Below are 21,121 nucleotides of genomic sequence, written 5' to 3'. Positions count from 1 at the left end.
TGTCACCGCGCATGAGATTTTGCGTGGTTTCTTCAATCTCCACAAGCAAATGGATGAGGTATGTTTTTATTTTTTATTTTTTTTTACACCCACTTCATGAAAAATTGATTCGTTACCACGAAGAGCAAGGAAATTCTGCTTAATGGCGAATCACATTTTTCCTGAAATTTGAATAAAAGTCAACTTCTTTCACTTCGATTCGCTCAACACTACGAACCACCCTCAACAGGACCCAACCATTAGACATGATCATAATGCATATTTTATTATACTGTATATAGAGACATGGGGCAGTTTTAGGGTGGGATTAAGTGGCATCCGTTTTCTAGTGTGCCTTCGTAGGAGGATATTTTGTGTATACTTATATTTATGGTATGGTAGTATTATTTGGGAGCCATATGGCCTTGATATTTGGTCTCTTTTGGAAAATGCTTATTATTTTGGCATTGGTATAATCTGGGTTGTATATTGCATCATTTTCTTGGCAGTGTATGGCGGTAGTATGTATGTAGTGAATTTACAAGTATTCTACTTTCCCTATTGCCCTGCCCATTTTTCCTAAAGCCAGCATTGCATAGAACATTACGCGTTCCAAAATGATTTGATCACTGAACATGGTGAAAATGAAATTTAAAGGAAATGTGTTGCCTTTTTTTCCCTGCCAGTTAAAACCAGATAGGATTGCACATCCTTTTTTTCTAATCAGTTTTTATTTTTTGGATTGCAGATTGTTTATTATATTTACTGAACATTATTATGGGGGCGGCCATCTTGCCTTAGCTGTACTTAACAACACTTAGAAGGCATTAATAAAATTGCTTTACAGCAGCCCCATGGTCCATAGACACAATGGTCAGGAGGGGACCTCATTGACTTCTATGGGACAGTTTTCTGGGCATGCTCTGTGACCTGTGCAGAGGTCATTGTACAATGAAGGAATAGATAAGCTGTGACAATCACCTATTGTCTTATCTCTACACAGAGGTGATATAATTACAGGCAGGATTAGAATGACAGATAAGCAAGTAATTGCAGTAAAGTGATCTGTACAGACCAAGAAGTGGCGCCTGTTATTAAGTCGAGTGGCCAATGTGAAAACTGCAGGAATTTATGTTTAGTTTAAATATAGATATTGACCTGGAAAATTAACAAAAAAATTAAAATTAACAAAGATTATTTAACCCCTTCAACCAGTGGTACAAGGAATGTATAGAGTGGGCTGTATAATACAGCGATCCTGCCAAACCCTCCAGGTGCCACAATCAACAGTGATCGCGCCACCTGTGAGGCAAGGCAGAGGGATGTGGCTCACTCTGCCTCCCAATCGGAGCCCCCACAATGACCATAATTCAATAAAACTCTGAATGTAGAGCAATACACATCCCAACATGACTTCACCACTGGACATTACCATAGTACAGTTCTCTTATAGGCTTTACATAGTATAGGTTTCTCATAACATTTTTTGCAATTGTGAGGGACAATAACGCACTAGGGCAGTGTTGGCGAACCTATGGCACGGGTGCCAGAGGCGGCACTCAGAGCCCTCTCTGTGGGCACCCACACCCTGGAAAAAGTCTATGGTGTACCAATATGCCTAAGACTTTTCCTGCCATTCATCAGTGCAGGGTGTGCTATGAACGGCACAGGCAGCGCATTGAATGCAGGCAGCTATTATAGCTAAGTGATAAAGTACATGGAAGATATACTATTGGACTGTAGCATTCAGGGTAAATTGCCGTGTTGGCACTTTACGATAAATAAGTGGGTTTTGGGTTACAGTTTGGGCACTCGGTCTTAAAAAGGTTCACCATCACTGCACTAGGGTATTAGTCCTATGAAAAATATCTATCTAGTCAAATGATTATGTTGCTGATTTAGAGGTCTTTTATCGGTTCTCACTACATACCCCCCCCCCCCCCCCCCCTTTCACCCCTTGGGCTATTTTGCATCTTCTTTTCTCTGAGATTAGAAATACTAATGGAACTGCAATATCAATCATGGCCCTTGGGCAACAGTGAAACTTTTTTTGAAAAAAGCTGGCCATGTTTTACTAATATTTCCGAACCCTTTTAATTCTGACATAAACATATTGCTTAGTAAACTCAGAGGCTGTTGTTACCTGATGTGATCTACTCGGCAAACCTTTATGTTGCCAATTTGTCTCAGTCTCTCTAGATACATTAATACAGGTATTGACTTATGTATATTTTTGTTTTTTTCATATAATACAGATGAGCAAATGTCTTAAACTGTGATTCGGAGCAGAAGTGGTTGTGCCCCAGTTGCCTTGCTCTTTCTTTCTCTTGTTCTTCCTCTTTCTCTATCTCTGTCACTCTATTATCTTTCTTCATCTTTCTCTTTTTCTTTTCCTCTTTCTCTCTTTCTTTCCCTCTGTCTCTTTCTCCCGATCTCTCTTTTATTTCTCTCTATCTCTCTCTTCATCTGTCTCTTCCTCTCTCTCTCTCTTTTCCTCCATATCTCTCTCTCTCTCTCTCTCTCTCTCTCTCTCTTGCTCTCTTTTTCCCATTTTCTGAATCACAAAGAAATCTAATTAATTTGAACCTGAATCTTTTGGAAAATTAGGAAATTCACAAATTTTTGATTTGATTCGCTCATCTCTAGTAAGATATAATTTCAGCCCCATTGGTTCTCATGATCCTTTACAAAGTTGTGACTTGAAGCTCCTGGATAGCACCCTGTAACATGGCCCTTTGCCTACCATGTTCCAGTTCTTTCCATATATCAGTGGCTTCAGGGCTAGGGTGCTGCTTCCACCTCAGCACCCACTTATACCCATGCCTTTGGTTCCATGCATGGTTTTATGGTTGGCCGTTCATTGAAATGGTCGTGGTGCTGTGCAGCAGAACTGTATCTCTGATCGCTCGTGTCAGAAACTGGACCTGTGCTGATCAGCTGATCTAAAGAACAGCTTCTTACAGAGACAACCCCTTTAATCCTACTGTACACCAGTCCCTGAGATGGAGATCCTCCAGAATATTTTGGCACTAGGCCAGTTTTGGATGGCAGCAAGGATCCACAAGACCCAGGCAACTTTTGGTTTTACCGAGCTGAGTTAATAGAACCACAGAAGTTCTGAGTTTTATATCCCTCATACGGAGGTTGAAATATGATCAGCATTATCTGAACCAAGGCTAATAATATTGAGCTTTTTTTTATTTTATATTTATTTGTGGAGGCTTCTAACTTCTACTTCAATTCTTGACATACCTGCTTATCAGGAAGTTCTATGACAGACTAGTTAACTCTTTAGAGCAGTATTATAATGAAAAAATATCTTGAGAGCAAAAAGTTTTCAGTAATAAACTTTTATAACCCACGACAATAATTATGGACAATTTACAAGTGAGGACAGATTCTTATAAAGTTAAACCGTAATCTGTTGTTTGATCGGATGCATTGATTGGCGTGTTTGACAAGATGATGCGCACTTAGTGCAGCATTAATGGGTAAATTACACACTATTTAAATGCCTTTTACAATTTTGCTTTGTGGCTGTAAAAAAAAAAAAAAAACTATTCATACGCACCAAATTGAGTAGTTTTAACGTTGTATTAAAGCTGTCCCATGATCTAGCTAAAATCTCAGAGCAGTAAGGACTTCTTTAGATTTTTTTTTAAATTATTATTATTTTTCCTCTTTGGCATTTTAAACCTAGTTTTTATTTATTTATTTTAGTAGCAAATATACCTTTTTTATTTATTTAAAAAATCTTTATATTTAAATCTCATTTTATTACTATCACGAGTAGTGAACACTTGAACATTTTTGTTTTGTAATTTAGAATTCTGCACCTACAAAGTTAATTGATATGCATGTAAATGTGATTGTTTGTTTTTATTAAATTTTTATGTTTTTATGTTCTTTTTTAGTTAGTGTAAACTAAGAACAGAAAATGGTGCTTGTGTGTAAATGGAAAGCACTGGGCAACCATATATAAATGAATATCCACAGGCTGCTTGTCAGACTTATTCTCTAGACAAGGCCATAGGCACCAATAAAGCAGCTCCTTGGCTGCTGTTGGACTTGAGGAGAATAAAGGCCCAGCTCAGGTTGGTCTAATAAGATTTCCTCATATTGTCTGTGATTCTTCTTCGCTTCCCTGGCATTGCAGCTGGGGTAAGGAAGGAAGAATTGGAACTGTCCAAAGGGTCACGCTGCCCCTTTGATGGCAAGGAGTGTGCACTTGGCCCTCCTGACTTAGGAAAAGATTGGTTGGAGCTTGCCCCAGAGTCAGATACCAGCTTAATTTACTGATTTCTGCTATTTACCATCTTTCCGTCGTGCATGTTTCTGTATCTGCTATTGCTACCCTGTATGATGTTACATATTGTGAAGTCCTCTTAGTAGAAGATAGCATGGTGTATTTTTTTTTTTATCTTCAGTAAAGAAAAGTATAATTTTAATTGTCATTAAAATATTTACATAGAGTTGATGTTCTATGTTTAATTTTCATGTTTTTGAAAAATGTATTTGAGAAAATTTGCATTCTATTCCTTACTGCGTGGTAATGTATCATTCTTTCTTACGTAGCACTGACACAGTACTCAGCCCTTTACAAAATGAGATACGTCGGTTAAGCAAAGGAAAGCTTCGTCACAAGGGTAAGTGCTATGGTCCAACCTATGTAACAGGACATTTTACTTCTGGGCTCCTGCTTCCCCATACAAGACACAGGTTGTGTATATATAGTCTGTCCTATGCACAAATACCTGAACAAAGGGATTATCTGGCCAGCAAAAGTTTCTTCACCAGTTCAAAACCGGGCCATTTATCCCCTTTACTGACCAGATGCATTTTCCTTTTTTTTTTTTTTTTTTAAGTGCGTGCCACTTTGAAAGCCATACATATTTTTTCCATTTAGTTATGTAAATAATTTGTGAGATTTTCTTGATGATACATGTTGCTTTTTTATGTCATTTTTATTATTTTGTACATTTTATTTATAGTTTTCTACTAGCACACAATGCAACTAAAATACTGTTTTGAAATGATATCCCCTTTACATAATGGTTGTTTTGGTATAAGGAATGTATTGGTTATGGACTGGTCACCGACCTAATTGCTTCGGTGCAGCTTTTTAAAAAAAAAATTTTTTACACTTTGTGCCCCCTATAACGTCATACAAAACCTTTTTTTTATTGCTGATTTCTCCTGTAACTGGGCTGACATACAGTTTATCTGGGTCTGCTAAGATCCAGCAGCTTATGGAACTTCCCAGCCCACAATATGATCACTAGGTCCAGAGCAGGAATTGGCAGCATTGCTGCTCCTGATGTGTGTATACAGCGATCACTGAGAACTGCGTATACAGTTATGGAGAAGTCAGGCCTTTCTCTATGGGTAGCCCTGCTGTCCCTGACTCCTGCAGTTGCATGATTAGCATACCCATGCTAACTCTGCAAGGACCTTCAGGAATATCCTTGCAGAGATGAGTGTGGCCCACCCAAAAACGTTGAGTGGTCTGGAAGTGCATAAAAAGCTCAGACGTTTATTTCTTTAAAAATAGTAGTTACCTAACCAATCCCCACTGCTCCTCTTCTGATGTTTCCCAAGTCCTTCCACTTGCTTCAATGGTTTCTGGTCCCTCTCTAGACTGGTTATAATTGTTTATAGTGGGTCACCACTGCAGCCAGTGATTGGTTTATCTGTCACATTTTTGAGTCGAGAGGGTCCAGCTAGTACAAAGACCATCAGGAGACCTGGGATGTGTTGAAACAGGAGCGTCAAGGGATCAGTAAGGTGAGTTCTACTGTAGTATTTTTTTAAAGCATTCTGAACCTTAAAAAAGAAATGAAATAATATACTGTCCAGACAATCCCTTGAAAATTAATCTAGCCCTCTGCATCCCCACAAAAGTCAAAGAGGAATATAATGTACGTGGTTACCAAAAAATTTTATAAAAATAAACTAGTTTATTGCACCCTCAAATCAGCAAAATGCACAAAAACCTCCCCATAATACAAGCACGGTGCATTTGTGGTTTACAATCGCCCCACCATTAAAAAAAATTCTAACCCTCTGCATCCCCATATAAGAATGCAGGGAGTATATATCATTTCCAAGTAAAAAAAATAAAAATTAAATAAATGGACGTCATTGAAAAAATGTATAAAAAAATTATAAAAAAAATACATAAGGATATTAAAATTCCATTTGTCATACTTAGTAAAATGTGATGCAGAGACATTTATCCAGAAATCACAATGGATTATTTTAGACAGATTCCAATTACAATTTTCCTGTGTATTCCCTGGTTAAATCCATAATCCTTCAGCGCCTAAAAAGTCAGGATAGTCTGATGTAAGGATTTCCTTTTTCTCAGAGCAGAAAAAAAAAGAACAAGCAAAAGAAAACAGCCCCCCCCCCCTTCCTATGTCTGCAGCCTGCATTCGTAATCTGCTCCAAGTCTGTTTATATGCTTACATGTGAAATTCATATCAGCTTGTTTGTTTAATGTCAAGGCAACTGATATAATAATTGCTCTTCCGTGTGCAAGAACGTCATCCTGTATGTTACATAAATGTAACTACGCTTTGATGCTGGGCTGTTCATGCGTATGTTTTATCTCTGTCTTGATCCATTTCTAGAAATGCAGAATTTTCTATCGGGACGTGAGCTCATGCAATGTCACGTTTGTGACTAATTATTAAGAATCTTTTTCGATGAGTTTTGCAGAGAACGAGGTTAGGACAAGACTCATGGAAACTTGTGTGTTTTTATGATTTGTTATATATATTTTTTAATGTAGTTATTCGTGTTACTATGTAACCCTATAGGAAGAATATGCAGCAATGACTTGTTTGTTGTATATACTTTGATATATATATATAAAAAAAATTGTGAAAAGAAAAACACTTTATTCACCCATGAGGTCAAAACATTTGAGTTCATTCATAGAGCCTTTTTCATGTATAAACACATATACTTTTGAACATACAGTATATAGCCTATCTATGCACTGATGTGAAAACTTTTCTTTCTTTAGGCAAGGGCTGCGTGCAATCTGCAGAGAGCCCTCCATTTATGATCGAATCAAATCAATTCGACAGAATTTGAATTTTTGGAACAATTTGGGTCACCTTTTTATTCTGTAGAATCTATTTGCTAATCTCTAGTCTCCGTGTTTGAAAATTAAAGTGGGGTGCTGATAAATACCACCCTATAGTTTCCTCTTGTCCCCCTTGCCCCTGGGCAGAGGCTATAGCTCGAGGTGGTGGAGAGATTTCTGTCTTACTTGGGCAGGGGTACCTGAGAGGACCCAAAAGGTCCCTCTGAAACATGTGAGAGACTAGTACTATAAATTATGTATCATAGTTGGGAGTCAATATTACCGATTTTGCACTGTGGTCCAGAAGCTTCACTCCACTGCCCTGGGGTTTGGTAAAGGGGTCGTTTGACCACCAAACCAAAATTAATTACCACCGGGCATGTGTGTAAAATAAAGAGAAAAGGCCACTCACCTGTTGAATGTAGTTCATTTCCAACATAGAGAGACCCATCCCCACTGCTTTGGTTCCCTGGCAAAACAGAAGGGTAATGTTTACGTATGTCCTCATGTGTGCTGTTGCAGCCATTGACTGGCTTCAGTGGTCATGTGCCACTCAGGAACACATCGCCACTGATGGCCAGTGAATGTCTGCACTTGACCACAGAAGGGACACAAGACTTCTTGTTCACCAGAGACTAGAAGGAAGGTTTTATGGGACTCTCTTTCTTTTTTATTTTATTATTTTACACACATTCCCAGAAGTAATTTATTTTGGTTTGGGGGTTAGTGTTGCTGTGTCCATAGAAGGGAACATAAGGGTTGCCTTAATTTGGAAAATCCATGTTCAAATTCCCTACTTTTACTAGAGTTGGAGTTCCCCCTGTCCTAGACCCTTTATCCGAATTGGCCAGAGCTTCTCGGGATCTGGATGACCTGGCATTTTAATGCATATTATTGACTTAATTATGAAGTGATGCTTCTTTTTCCCTGTGGTAGCGCTGTAAAGAAATGATACGCTTGTTGCTAGGTTCCTCATCAGATTACTGCTGTTTACTAGGGATCCCACCAGCAGGACATTCCATGATCCCATTTTCATGGGGAGACCCTTCTCACAAAAATAGCTAACGACCCATTAAAAAGTTACATGAGAAAAAAAAAATTCAATTATACCAATTTTTGAAAATGAAAAATAGAATGCATTTTAACATATGTGTAAAAGATGAAATGGAGGACCTTTCAAAAGCCGTGGTCCAGGCTGAAGACTGAATCTCTATGTCTATGACCAACCTATAAGTGTCAGCTGACCTCAATTAAAAGAGGTTCTTCTAGACTATATCAATAAAGTTTACTGAAGATGGCTTGGTTTTTGGAGTGTATTATATGTCCTGATTTAACCCCTACGGAGGAATATTTATGGTGGTTAATTGCAGCTACAGTTCATGACCTGTGAAGAACATGTCAGTAGTCCACTTGAGCATTTAGCATGACCATATGATTAATGCAGCATGTCATGTTGCCTTGCACCCATGGTCTTTATGATGGGATGCTATATATAATGCCATCCTGCTCTAGCCTGTTATTTACAGAGCCTCCCTCTGCAAGAATAGCCCATTGTGTCACAATTTAATAGGGTGATGCATCACCCCTTAATTGCCTATATACCTTCAATAGCCTTGAGCTGAAAGCTTGACGGTCTCCTCTCCTGGCTCCCCCTTATACAGACATGCTTGGTTCAGATGAGGCATGAACACAAAGATTTTACTAAATATGTAGTCTAGGATGGAGATTTCATTGCTGTCTATGCTAAATAATGTTTTTCTAAAAAGTAGGGAGGGAAGAGAAGTGACAACTGATCTAAGCACATTTCTGAATCAAAAAGACCAGACCTTTACCGGATTTATCTATTATAATACTTCCCCATGTATAAAAGACCCCAAATACATCAGATAAATGTCAGCCAAACCTGTTATTATTTGATATGTATGAGAGCTTCCCTGACTGTCCCAAACAGATAATGTCTAGAGGAAAGAAGTGTTGAATTTCAATGCCTGATACCTGTATTTTCAAAGAAGATGCCAGTGGCCATAACCACTGCCAGTGGCTTGGACTAGTTTCACACTAGCGTTAAATTCATCTGGCAGGTTGTTGCGGCAGAGGAATAAGCCTGCTGGAGTTCATCATATGCAAGCACTGGTTTTTGACCGACCGAATGCTGGAAACAAACTGGATCACCGTCTGGTCCCAATATAGTCAATGGGCTCCGGTGGGGAAAGGCAGTATCTGGCTATGAACTCTGGCAGGCTGTTCCTCTGCCAGAACAGGCTCCATGAAACTATCCTTATTCACATTTCTCCACTAAATACACATACATACTTGTCCTTACATGTGTATAGAGGATTAACATTTGAAAGGTAGTTGTTGAAGCTGTATGGTCACATTAAAAGGTTTCTCTGGGCTATAGATAGTGATGATCTATTGTACAGTTAGGTAATCAATACAAAATTGTTAGGAGTCTGAAACCCGGCATCCCCACTAATCAGCTGTTTGAGCACTGCCGGAAACTAACAATATACAGAGCTATGGGCATAAAACTCTGTACGTTTAGTGGCCATGCCAGATAACTGCTGCTTAGCTCCCATTTAAGTGAATGGGTGCTGAGTTTCAGTACACTGGCGCCAAAAACTACACAGTGTACAGGGCCTTCTGTTTCTACTCCGTACACTGTTAGCTTCCAGCATCATGGAAGCTCGAAACAGCTGATCACTGGGGGTGTCAAGTGTCTAAACCCCACCAATCTGATATTGATGACCCATCCTTGGGATAGGTCATCAGTATCTGCAGCCCAGAAAACTCCTTTAAGAATATTGACCCTTCACTACTGCAATATTTTCATATTGTAATTGTAGTCAACTAGTTTATGAAGAAGTAACCAGCAGGAACAGAGCTGGCCCAGAGGAGATATATGAGAAACACTTTACATTCCAAGCTCTGTTCTTCAAGCTGAGAACATGTTCCTCATTTGGTTTCATGAGGTTGAATATCTTATGGCAGAGACATGTAAACTATTGCCAATAGCTGTCTAATATACGGTAAACAGCATCTCCGGTGTGATTTGACTCTCTACCCCTGATATTTTTTATAATAATCTTGAAATGGGTTAAATTCTGGTGATACCAGAAGAAAATGAAACATCTGGAAGCCATTTCCTATTAGTCTGTTTCCTTCAGTTCAGGGGTCTTGAACTCCAGTCCTTAAGGGCTGTAAACTGTCCAGGATATAAGGCTATCCCTTCTTGACAGTGTGCGTCAATCAAAGTGAATGAACCTCTCAGTGGCCCACCTGTAAAAATATCCTTAAAGGATAAAGTATTGACGGGTTATGGCTTTAATTTATTTCCCTGAAATACACAAAACAAATTGGATTATTTTCGGTGCCTTCATCTATAAAAATGTTCTGCCAAATAGTTATTGCATTAGAAGAAAAATGAGAAGTTTTCACAAATGGCATCAGGGACACTTTTGCTTTTCAAACAATGAGACTGACTTTGCAGTTTTTTCTTGCTAATTTCTAGTCATTTTTTCCATTATTTTCACTGAGTTGATCTGAAAACGTTGGTCACTTGGAAATTTTCTCTACTTTTGATGTCTTATTTTGGAAGAGGTCTATAGATCATGGGGACTATATTGTGGCCCTCTGACTCTAATATGGCCTAATGCATATGACCCTATCATGGTTCATGGATTTGTGTGGTACAGTATATCAGGAGGCATCATACTATATTCCCGTGTGCCCCTGATTTCATATGGAGACCTGAAGAAAATAAAATTGTGACCTATTCCATTGTATGCCATGTTTGAGAGGTATTGCTGTGAGAAATATTATTTTTGGTTGAATCTGGCATCACACAAAGGCACCATATAGTAGCACACAGAGTGGACTCTGTACTATGGAACTGTAGCTATACCTGCCACCCTACACATTAGATGGACATGGGAGGTACAACCTGCCACACTAGTGATGGACTCCATTTAGGCCCAGAACTGTGGTGCTTAGTAATGCCCAAAACACCTATTGCTAGCTAAAATGTACATTGGAAAGACAATATGGTTGCTTTTTTGTCCCTTGGCATAGTTTGATGCACTTACTTATAGTCTAAAGGAACCCCCTTCAGTCTCATCCTTGGAGATATCTTAAAGATATCTTAGGCCAAAACATGAGGTGGAAAATACTTTTTAGGAAGTGCAACAGAAGAGTATGATGATAGTAGTTAAAGTTTTTTTTATTTAAGTGTTTCATGTTGATGACCTATCCTCAAGATAGGCCATCAATATCAGATTGGTGGGGACACCTTGTACCCCCACCTTTAGCTGTCTGAGGAGGCCTTGCCACTACAGTGAGTACTACAGCCTCCTCGCAGCTAAGCAATTACACCGCAGTCCATTTGATAGCGGGTTTACTTGGTATAGCAGCTCAGCTACGTTCACTTGATGGGACTGCGTTGTGCCTAGACCCTGTGATCAATGAACGTGATGTTACTGGCCTAGGAAGAGTGCCACAGTCTCCTCAAACAGCTGATCTGTGGGGGTGCCATCTTGAGGATGGTTCATCAACCTCTTTAACATTCTAAAAATTACATATGATGACCCTTTATGATGAAGAATGAAGACATATTTCAACTCTGTTCATGCTTTTATAGCGTGCCTGTCTTTTCACATGACTTTGTATGCACATGAAGAATAATACTATACCAGGCCATTATATAAGTTCTTTTTTGCATTTCTCACCAGTGCTTGTTAGTCCTTCAGCTATCCCTTCCAACCTTCACAAACACCTGCACACTTGATCTCACACCTCTGGTTGTGGCTTATCTCCCCTGAGAACAAAAAGATTGGCATGCTGAAATTAAACAGCTCAATCCTTCTTTCCCCCAACATCTGCTGCAAAGGGAAGGTGAGGACACCCCATATACTTCAGATGCTTGGCTGGTCTCGCCAAAATCAAAAGGTTTGGTGATATTAATCTAATATATATGACCACCTTTACTGTTAGTGGCCAAGAATTATGACTTGTTATATGGGATTACATTTGCTGAATTGGATGGGGGTGAGGAGAGGTATCCATTTTATTGGGGCTTAGAGGATTCAGTGACAAGCAGGTGTCTTACCAATCATGATTTATGTGACCATAACAATAATCTTATCAAAAAATTGTCACGGATGTTCCCGCGACAGGTGGCAGGAGATCGGTGAGACTGGCAACACGTGGATTGATCTGACATGTTTTCTGTTTGGATAAAATGACTTCTGTGTAGTGTTGAGCGAACTTCTGTTTTAAGTTCGGCGTCTAAAGTTCGGCTCCGGTTAGCAGAGAATCCCGATATGGATTCCGAATTCCGTTGTGGTCCGTGGTAGCGGAATTCGGAATCCATATCGGGATTCTCCGCTAACCGGAAGCCGAACTTTAGACGCCAAACTTAAAACAGAAGTTCGCTCAACACTACTTCTGTGTTGTTTCTGGTGCTTGCCGCACCTTCTTTTCCCAGGTTTGGCTATTATGGTCATTTAACCTTCTCTATTTAATGTTGTTTCTCCCACTATGCTATGCGGTTTATAGCTTCTGTTTGAGTTATGGATTGCTGGTGTTTGGATCTCAGCTGAGTTCCTGGTGCTGCCATAGCCACTTGAAGTTAAGTGTTTTCTTTCCCTTTTGTAATTTGTTTGGGTTAATATGTGTGTTGCCTTTCCCTGTCAATTGTATTAAGGCCTGATGGAGACTCCTGTTCCTCCTTCCTTTTGGAGGAACAGGTTGTCTCAGTCCTGACATTAGTACCAGGGTCCTATAGGGTGAGTTAGGACACTAGGTATTCCAGTGTATGAACTTGCCTACCTCCCTGGCGTCTGTTCATACTGGTAGTTAGTCAGGACTTTGATTAGGGTTTTACTACCATCTCCTTTCCCTAGTTTCCTGGCCTTATTCTTTCACCCCATTCCCTCCTATGTTCGGTGTGGTGTTTCTCTCCCACCCCTGAACGTGACAATTATACAGATCAGAAAAACCGTGAACACTCATAAAGTTAATCACTTCTGCAAATGAAGCCAACCCAGCCGTTAGTTGATCGCCATGGGTTTTGCTTCAGGGCATTGTGTTCACAGTGGCCTCTGCAGCAAATAGGTAGTATTACATGGCAACCGAGCAAATAAATGGCTGTACATGGTACTACATAAACTCTCTGGGTCATTTTTGATTGACTCTCCTTCTCCTAGAGGGGGTCCATGCTGTGGAACCCTTCTTTGATATCTGCATATCCTAATAGAGTTTATGAAAAGGGGTTGTTTTACAGGCACAGCCTTTTCAGGGCGCTTATGGTAATCCCTTTCAAGTCTGCTCCAGTGCAGCCTTCCTAAAGCACATATTGTGGACGTTTTTAGAATCTGTTTGCTGTGAGCATCGCAGACAAAAAAAAAGTTAAATATTTGTGCGTACAACATATGTTGTTAGATTTTCAGCATCGGTTCAATTAGCCCCTTACTTCTCTGTTTAGCTCTATTAGAGGCTTGGGAAACCTCTTCCAAATGTTTTCTTCACTAGTTAAATAGGCAACATCCAGAACTGTTTAACTGCGGCCGATAAGCTTCTGATAACGATTACAACACTCCATACAACTGTGTACTAATGTCCATTAATGTCAGCCTAGAAATAATGCTTCTAGTTTTGTATTTAATTCTGCCAGTGTGATGAGTATCTGCCCTGATTGCCTTTAAACCTAAAGAGCATTCCTCTTAAAGGGGCATTCCCATCTTAGACATTGATGGCATATCGCTAGGTTATGCCATCAATATCCGTTAGGTGAGTGTACTACCTTATTTCAGAATGGGCGCCCTGAAGTGAAGGAGAGCACATTGCTATGGGAGTTCCACAAATGGCTGCATAACTGGCTTAGTTAATTCTGGCATTCCCATAGAAGTGAATAGAGAGGTTTGCCGTGCATGCGCTGTGCGCTCTCCATTCATTTCCATGGGACTTCCAAAAATGGTCAAGTGCTGGTTCAGCTAATTCTGGCAGTTCCATAGAGGTGACTGGAGAGGTGACCATGCATGCACAGTGATCTATTCATTCAGTGCTATTGGGATTTCCAAAAATTGGCCGAGTGCTCTCCAATAGCGGCGAATGGAGAGCACCCTATGCAGCACCTGTGCCTGTGCTCTCCTTCAATTTTTTGGGGGAGGGCATTCTGGATTTCGGAGCTGAAACCTTGATGTCAAATCTAAGTGATATGTGCACTGCAGTGATTTCAATGATGTGCGTGAGCAGAGGAGTAGAAGATTTAGCTGCAGAAGGGTACACAGAAGGGCGGGTGCTGGCAACACCCACATACATTTTAAAATAATGCACAGTCAACACTCTTCTGATGACAAGGTGTCTAGGTCAATACTACCATATCAAAAAGAATTAGCACTTCAAAGATCTTGAAGAATCAAAGATAAAACCAGGGCTCAAAATGAAAAAAATATATATATATATTTTTATGGACGGTTTGGCCCTGAAAACTACTGTTCTTACACCCTCCTGGTTTTACATCACCCTAATCCACGTAACAATTCTTAGCAGAGAATGGTTCCACTAGGATTTATGATAAGGCTCAGGAATGTATAAAGGTCTCTCCTGAAGCTTGGTGTACATGTTTTTAATTGTGAAACTTGTCAAGAGAAGAAGAAGAAGGAGGAGTATTCGGGTGGGTGATAAAGATCACTGGAAACGCCACCCTAAGTATTTGGCTGGGGGAAAATAGTCTAATGAGGTTTGGAGATTGGCTGATGTCTCATCTGGTGCTGCCTAGAGTTTTTATGTATGGCCATCTTGCATTGTTTTTTCAATTGTAGGGGGTTGACTACTTTCCACAAGGCCATTTAGAGTCTTGCTGAGATTCTACATACGACAAATAGACAAAGGTTGAGCAACCCTGCTCAACTGGCAGGCTGATGCAGGGGAAATCACTTACGATATTACATCTTGGCCATTCAGATGCTCTATGTTCTGGTTTGTTTAAGGGTAAACCGAGCTGAGGACCACCTTATAAATCCACAAAAGCAAAGCCAGAAGGTATTCTGCAACCGTAATTCCTCTTGTATATTCTGTTCCCTGCACTAATCTCATTGCAGAGGAGATGCATGTGTGGTTATCTTTCCAATCAATGATCATACTCTTGATCAATAAGATCCCCCCAGTATAATGGACTAACATGTTAGTATTTGTCCCCATTGGGGCTCACAGTCTAACTGGCTAGTCATCATACCAGTAGACTTTAAAGCATGGTAGGAAACACACGCAAGCACTCGTAGAACATACACACTTCATGCAGAAGTTGCCCATGGTCTGATTTATACCAAGGAGCCCAGCACTCCAAGGCACCAGTGCCAAATATTGAGCCCATTCTCCTCTGCCTGACTGCTGTAACCCTCGCTGTCAACTGTTTGCAGAAGGTGCAGAGGACATGTATTATTAGTATGCTGCAATTATTATTATTTAGTATTAAAGCACAATTCATTCCATGGCGCTCTACATATGATAAGGGGTGTACATGCATAATACAGACAATTGTACTAAGCATAAACAAGATGAGTTACAAACTGGTACAGAAGGAGGGAGGGCCCTGCCCGTGAGGGCTTAAAATCTACATGGTACCATGTACAATCTACATGGAGAAGGACACAGTAGGAGAGGGTAAAGCTGGTCATGAAGGTATAGCAGCAGCAGCAGCAGGTTCACTGGTTGTGGGCTTGTCTGAAGAGGTGGGTTTTCAGGTTTCTTTTGAAGGATTCCACTGAAGGTGAGAGTCTGATATGTTGGGGTAGCGATTTCCAGAGTATGGGGGATGAACGGGAGAAATCTTGGAGTTGATTGTGGGAAGAGGTGATAAGAGGAGAGAAGGAGGTCTTGTGAGGATTGGAGATTACATGTGGGGATATCGAGAATGACCCACTACTTTATGCCTCATGCTTTAGGCTGCAAACGGTGGGTCCAAAAAATACTGATATAGGCCATGTGCATCTAGTTATTTCTGTGGGACCTATCGTCTGCAAAACAGAGAAGAATAGGACTTGTGCATTTTTACAGGATGGACATGTCGACATACGGAAGCGGACAGCAGAAGGTGTTCTGTCCATGGGTGTAGCTATAGGGGGTGCAGAAGTAGCAGTCGCTACCGGGCCCAGGAGCCTGAGGGGGCCCAAAGACCCTTGTACCACATAAGAAGACACACAACGCACTGAGGGAAGGGGGGCCCAAGCTAAACTCTTGCACCAGGGCCTATGAGCCGTTAGCTACGCCCCTGGTTCTGTCTACATTCTTTACAGCTCTATTGAAATGAATGGGTCCGCATCCAATCTGCGAAAGATGTGGGGGAAAAAATGCCGTGTGCATGAGGACTTAGCTGATACAAGAAGGTCCCTTGTGAATGATGTTCCTCAAAAACATCTAAATAACCTAATTGTTCCTACAGACAAGGAAAGTCCTGATGGGAAAGTCCCTACAATATCACACGGTCCTATACACAACTAGATATTTTTTATTTAATGACTCCTTCCATTTAGTAAGGCCTTTATGGAGCAAAGTCTGTTCCACCTTCTACAGTTTGATCTGAGGAGTTTGAAGCAACTTTTTCTGCACTTACTTGTATTCCCTGGACATTTCCTTTTAAAGATTCGACATCCAGACAGCTTTATGGCTTCCATACCTCCTCACTGCGTGTCAGCTCTGGCAAGCGTGTTTAATATTGCTGTTTATAACTGGGATTGTTCGCCTAATCCTTGTCTCAACCGATGTGTCTCACAGATTGTCTGTCTTGAGAGCTCCTCATGGAATTCAAGTTTTGCTGAAAACATGCAGAAGTTGCTGCCGAAACTAATGAGCGCTGAGCTAACTCAGCGTGTATGCAGAATGCATACATGTCTGGTGATCTCAAAATTACATTTTCAGCCATTGCCTTGCTACAATAAGAACATTTTCAGCTGCTATCCGCTAGAAAAGGTTCTTGAAATATTTTAGGATTTCATGCATCATACACAGCTAGCTGGAGATCATGAGAAGTTTAATATATATTTTTTTAGGTTCATTTTTTCCCCTCATTCATGCGTATTTCTTTTCATAAATTATCCAGTCTAGTTAGACTACTTTGCATCCAGTATTAGCGGACGGTACTGGAACACCCGCCGCCCCCATTGACTGTAATGGTGGAGATCCAGCCGCTACCTGGCAAATATGCCGTAGTGTTGAGTAAGGGGTTTATGGAACTACTAAATAGATGGACATGACGTCACTGGCCAAGAAAGAGACCACGTAGCTGATCGTAGGAAGTGCCTGAGGATAGGTCATTGGTATCAGATTCTCGATTGGCCAGGGACCAAATCTTGACTATTGACACCTCCACCCATCAGCTGATTAAAGGGGCTGTAGAGCTCCAGTGGGTGCCAGGTCACCATCATTGTTTACCAGGTGACAGACATGGCACTTACTGCCTTCAATCACCTGATCGGGTGCCGAGAGTCGGATCTCCACTGACCTGCATTTGATTTATTGTTTTTTTTTCCAAGGATAGGTGATTAATTTGAGAGTTCCACCCTTTAAAAATTGTAAAGCGTAGATATGATTAAAAAAAATTACACATCATAGTGACCTGATTAACATGCATTCCTTCATCAATCATAGTCTCTATAATGAATACATCACATATTTTTTAATAGTGGCCACTTTATGAAACATATGACTACCTTATGGAATATGTGAGCGTTCCCTGTAAGAAGGACTGGTCAGCTCTGGCATTTCTATGTATCATAAGTGACAGTTCTGTTGCATCTGTTCTTAGTGTTTGAGTGGTTCTGCTTTGCTATTCCTCCTGGAAAAGTAGGAATAAATGGGCGATTAGTAAAAAAAAAAATAGATATACTATTTCTCTTCAGTGGAGTATGTCCGTACACCATTTCTCATTGCCGGCACTGCTTGGAGCATTGCAGACTAGACTGTGGGGACACTTCTAAATGACAAGCAGAATAGTAACAGCCAGTTGTTGATGTAGTCCTATATTTCCAGGAAGAACAACAGAGGAACAGCACAATGATCCATGAAATGGTAACAAATGTTCACTAAAAGTGCCGTGTCAGGAGAGCGCAAAGCTTCTCAATAACATTTAAATGACTTCCATAGGTAATGTCTCTTAATCTGGCCATCCACTTCAGATGTTCCTCCTGAGTTCCCCTTACAGGCGCAGGCTTGTCTCAGCCGGGTAGGCATATGTGATCAATGGGAATAGAGGAATAGGCTGTTGCGGGGAGAACAAAAAGATTGGGCATGTTTTTATATCCAGCGTGATATTAGATGGTCAGCCGGTTCTCTGGACATTAATGTGAATGGTCCCCTTTACACAGAGCAGAGCAGCTCCTTAAAGGGTTATCCCATGATTGATGTTCAAAAAAAAAATTGTAAATCAGACATCATATAGAACTTTCCCTATACATCACATGGATCCAGAGATCTCCCCGTTCACTGCTACATTTATTTCAAGCTGCCAGCTCAAAGGGAGTGTCCAATCTGCTGCTGTCACCCTATCACAGCTCAGGGGCATGTCCTTTCTGATACAGGTCTCACCCAAGGGAGCTTCTCCTTTCCTTTTCAGCTCTCTCTCTCTCTGTTACAGCTTCTAACAGTAGATAGCATTAGTGACCTGAGCATGAGTGACCACCTCTGCAAGGTAGACAGAGAAATTAGCAAAATAACAAACAGCAGGTGGTGCTATATACATACATTTTAGTGAATAACTCGGGGGCTTTACAACATTTTTTATTACATGCAAATACAAAAGAATTCAGATCCAGGTGCTGGTTTGAAAAATAATAGAATATAATTTTTTGGGTGGGAAAACCCCTTTTAATATAACTTGTTTTTTAATTGTTACAAACAGTTGCAATTCCTATGATCAAAACTACAATGCGTTTTTTTTTTTTTTTTTGGACACGAGCCAATAAAACAAACTGACCAGCCCTGACCTTTTTCAGAAATATGTCTAACCCCACAACACAGCTTTCCTTGAAATCTATGACCTATTTCCCTAATAAATGTATCCCCTCTGTTACGTTTTAACCACATTGCGTAGCCCAGCGCTTTTAGATTGCGTTTCATCTCTTCAGCCTGGATTGTAAGGTCAGTCCTTTTCCTGATCTGACATAACCACTCTTCTTTATCTTGCGGTCTAGAATAATAGATGTAATTGCTTTTTTTTTTTTTTTTTATCTCTCCAGCTTAGAAAAGTGTAAGCAATTGCCTTTTCCTTGGCTCAATTACACTGAAAAGGACTATAATCAGCAAGTCCTGATTGCTCTTTGTGTTGGGAAAGTTATTGAATGATAGGAGGCTCGAGCTGAGCTGCTTGCCTTTTATGCCGTGTTTTAGAACATACTTGATAAACATAATCTGCTTTTTATTTTATTTTACAATATTGGTAATGCTGGCGTAAATGGAGAACGCTCTTTCATTATGTTGCATTTAAAGATAATCCGGCTACATTTTCCGTTTTTATAGCTGGCTGTAAACAGATCTGCGCAGACAGAATTTATCCCATTTACCGGTTTGAATCTCTTGGTTACTACTTCATTTTATGTCTTGCAATGGAAAGCAGAAGTGCCCTGCATACAGGTTAGTTCCTGTAGACCTGGCACAGTGTCCAGTATGTTGCAATGCCGCAGTCTTATCACAGGAAGTATTGCTACAACGTACAAATAACAACTCTGTAATACAGGATCCCGTTCGCTAAAAGCCCCCAACTTCAAAACTTTGAGGAAAAATGAAAAAAAAAAGTTTAGAAATTCCTGAGTTGTTACTATGTGTTCTACATTGTAAAAACTTGTTATCCCCAGGGGTGTACATGGATCTTATAGCACCTTATAGCAAAACTTTAGTGACATTTCTGGCAGATTGACATTTTTTTTTTCATTAACTTTTAATTAGCCTTGAGCGAACCCGAACTGTAAAGTTTGGATCCGTACCGAACTTTACAATTTTTGGTACCCGGACCTGAACCCGAACTTTGCCGGAAAAGTTTGAGTTCGGTGTTCGGGCATTTAATAAAGCTTGTTGAAAGGCTGCATGGCAGTCAATCAACAAGCTTTTAGGCTGGGTGCCCTTAGAAGCCATCACAGCCATTACTACTACTAGCATGGCTGTGATTGGCCGGTGCATCATGTGACCCAGCCTCTATATAAGCTGGATCACGTGTAGCACCGCCCATATGCTCTCAGTAGTGAAGGCACAGAAAGCAGGCAGCTGAAGTGAGGGACAGTGTTAGTGCGATTTTTGTGGGTGCAATACACCAGCTTTGCACCTCTGACACAGAAAGCTAATCATAAATCTGGTGGAGCTCCTGTTGCTGGGAGAGGACGTGGTCGATCTGTGCCAGCTTCACGCTGAAACACCTTCCTCAGGTGCACGTAGGCACAGAACGTTGAGCATTATTTTGTAGGCCCAAATACCGGTGTACAAATGGTGAGGCCAGAACAAGTAGAGGCGTTAGTAGTTTGGGTGGCTGACAGTGCCTCCAGTTCCTTCACATTGGCTCCCACCCGGTCCCCTGCTGAAAGTGCAGAGTTGGCGCCTACAGCCCATGGGCATCTGTCTTTCACCTCACCCCCTTGAAAATCAGCCAAGCAGTCTGAGCCCCAAGTCAAGCAGCAGTTTCTTATACTTTTTGATGACTCTGCTGGCAGGGTTTTCGAGGGCCGTCCACGAAGCCCTGCTCCATAAGTGGAAGAGATTGAGTGCACTGATGCCCAACCACTTATGTTTTAGGATGTGGAGATAGGAGGACCACCGCAGCACATCTCTGATGATGACGAAACACAAGTGCCAACTGCGGCGGCTTTCTGCAGTGTGCAGACCGGCAAGGAGGGCAGAGTTGAAGAGTGGGTGGAAGATGATGTGGAGGATGATGAGGTCTGAGACTTCATGCGAGTGACGTGTGCAGTTCGGAGGAAGAGGTGGTGGACACACAGCACCAGCCGCACAGCAAAAGAGGGAGAAGGGTGCAAAAGAGGGAGCAGTGTGAAAAAGCAGAGTATTTGAAGG

General features: G+C 40.8%; 1 protein-coding gene across 4 annotated transcripts in view; it reads left to right on the top strand.

Annotated features, from left to right (window-relative positions):
• TRPS1 (transcriptional repressor GATA binding 1) overlaps nt 1-21,121 on the top strand; it is a 279,396-nt gene that overhangs the window by 16,722 nt on the left and 241,553 nt on the right. For 3 of the 4 annotated variants that reach the window (XM_040432079.1, XM_040432076.1, XM_040432077.1), the window contains exon 2: nt 4,555-4,625. The exons of the other annotated variant lie outside the window; for it this stretch is intronic. The gene's annotated coding sequence lies outside the window, so the exon portion shown is untranslated. The remainder of the gene's footprint in view (nt 1-4,554; nt 4,626-21,121) is intronic. 4 annotated transcript variants of the gene reach the window in all.

This window comes from Bufo bufo, chromosome 5 (assembly GCF_905171765.1).
Source record: "Bufo bufo chromosome 5, aBufBuf1.1, whole genome shotgun sequence".
Taxonomy (NCBI): Eukaryota; Metazoa; Chordata; class Amphibia; order Anura; family Bufonidae; genus Bufo; species Bufo bufo.
This window is presented reverse-complemented; position numbering and strand designations above follow the sequence as displayed.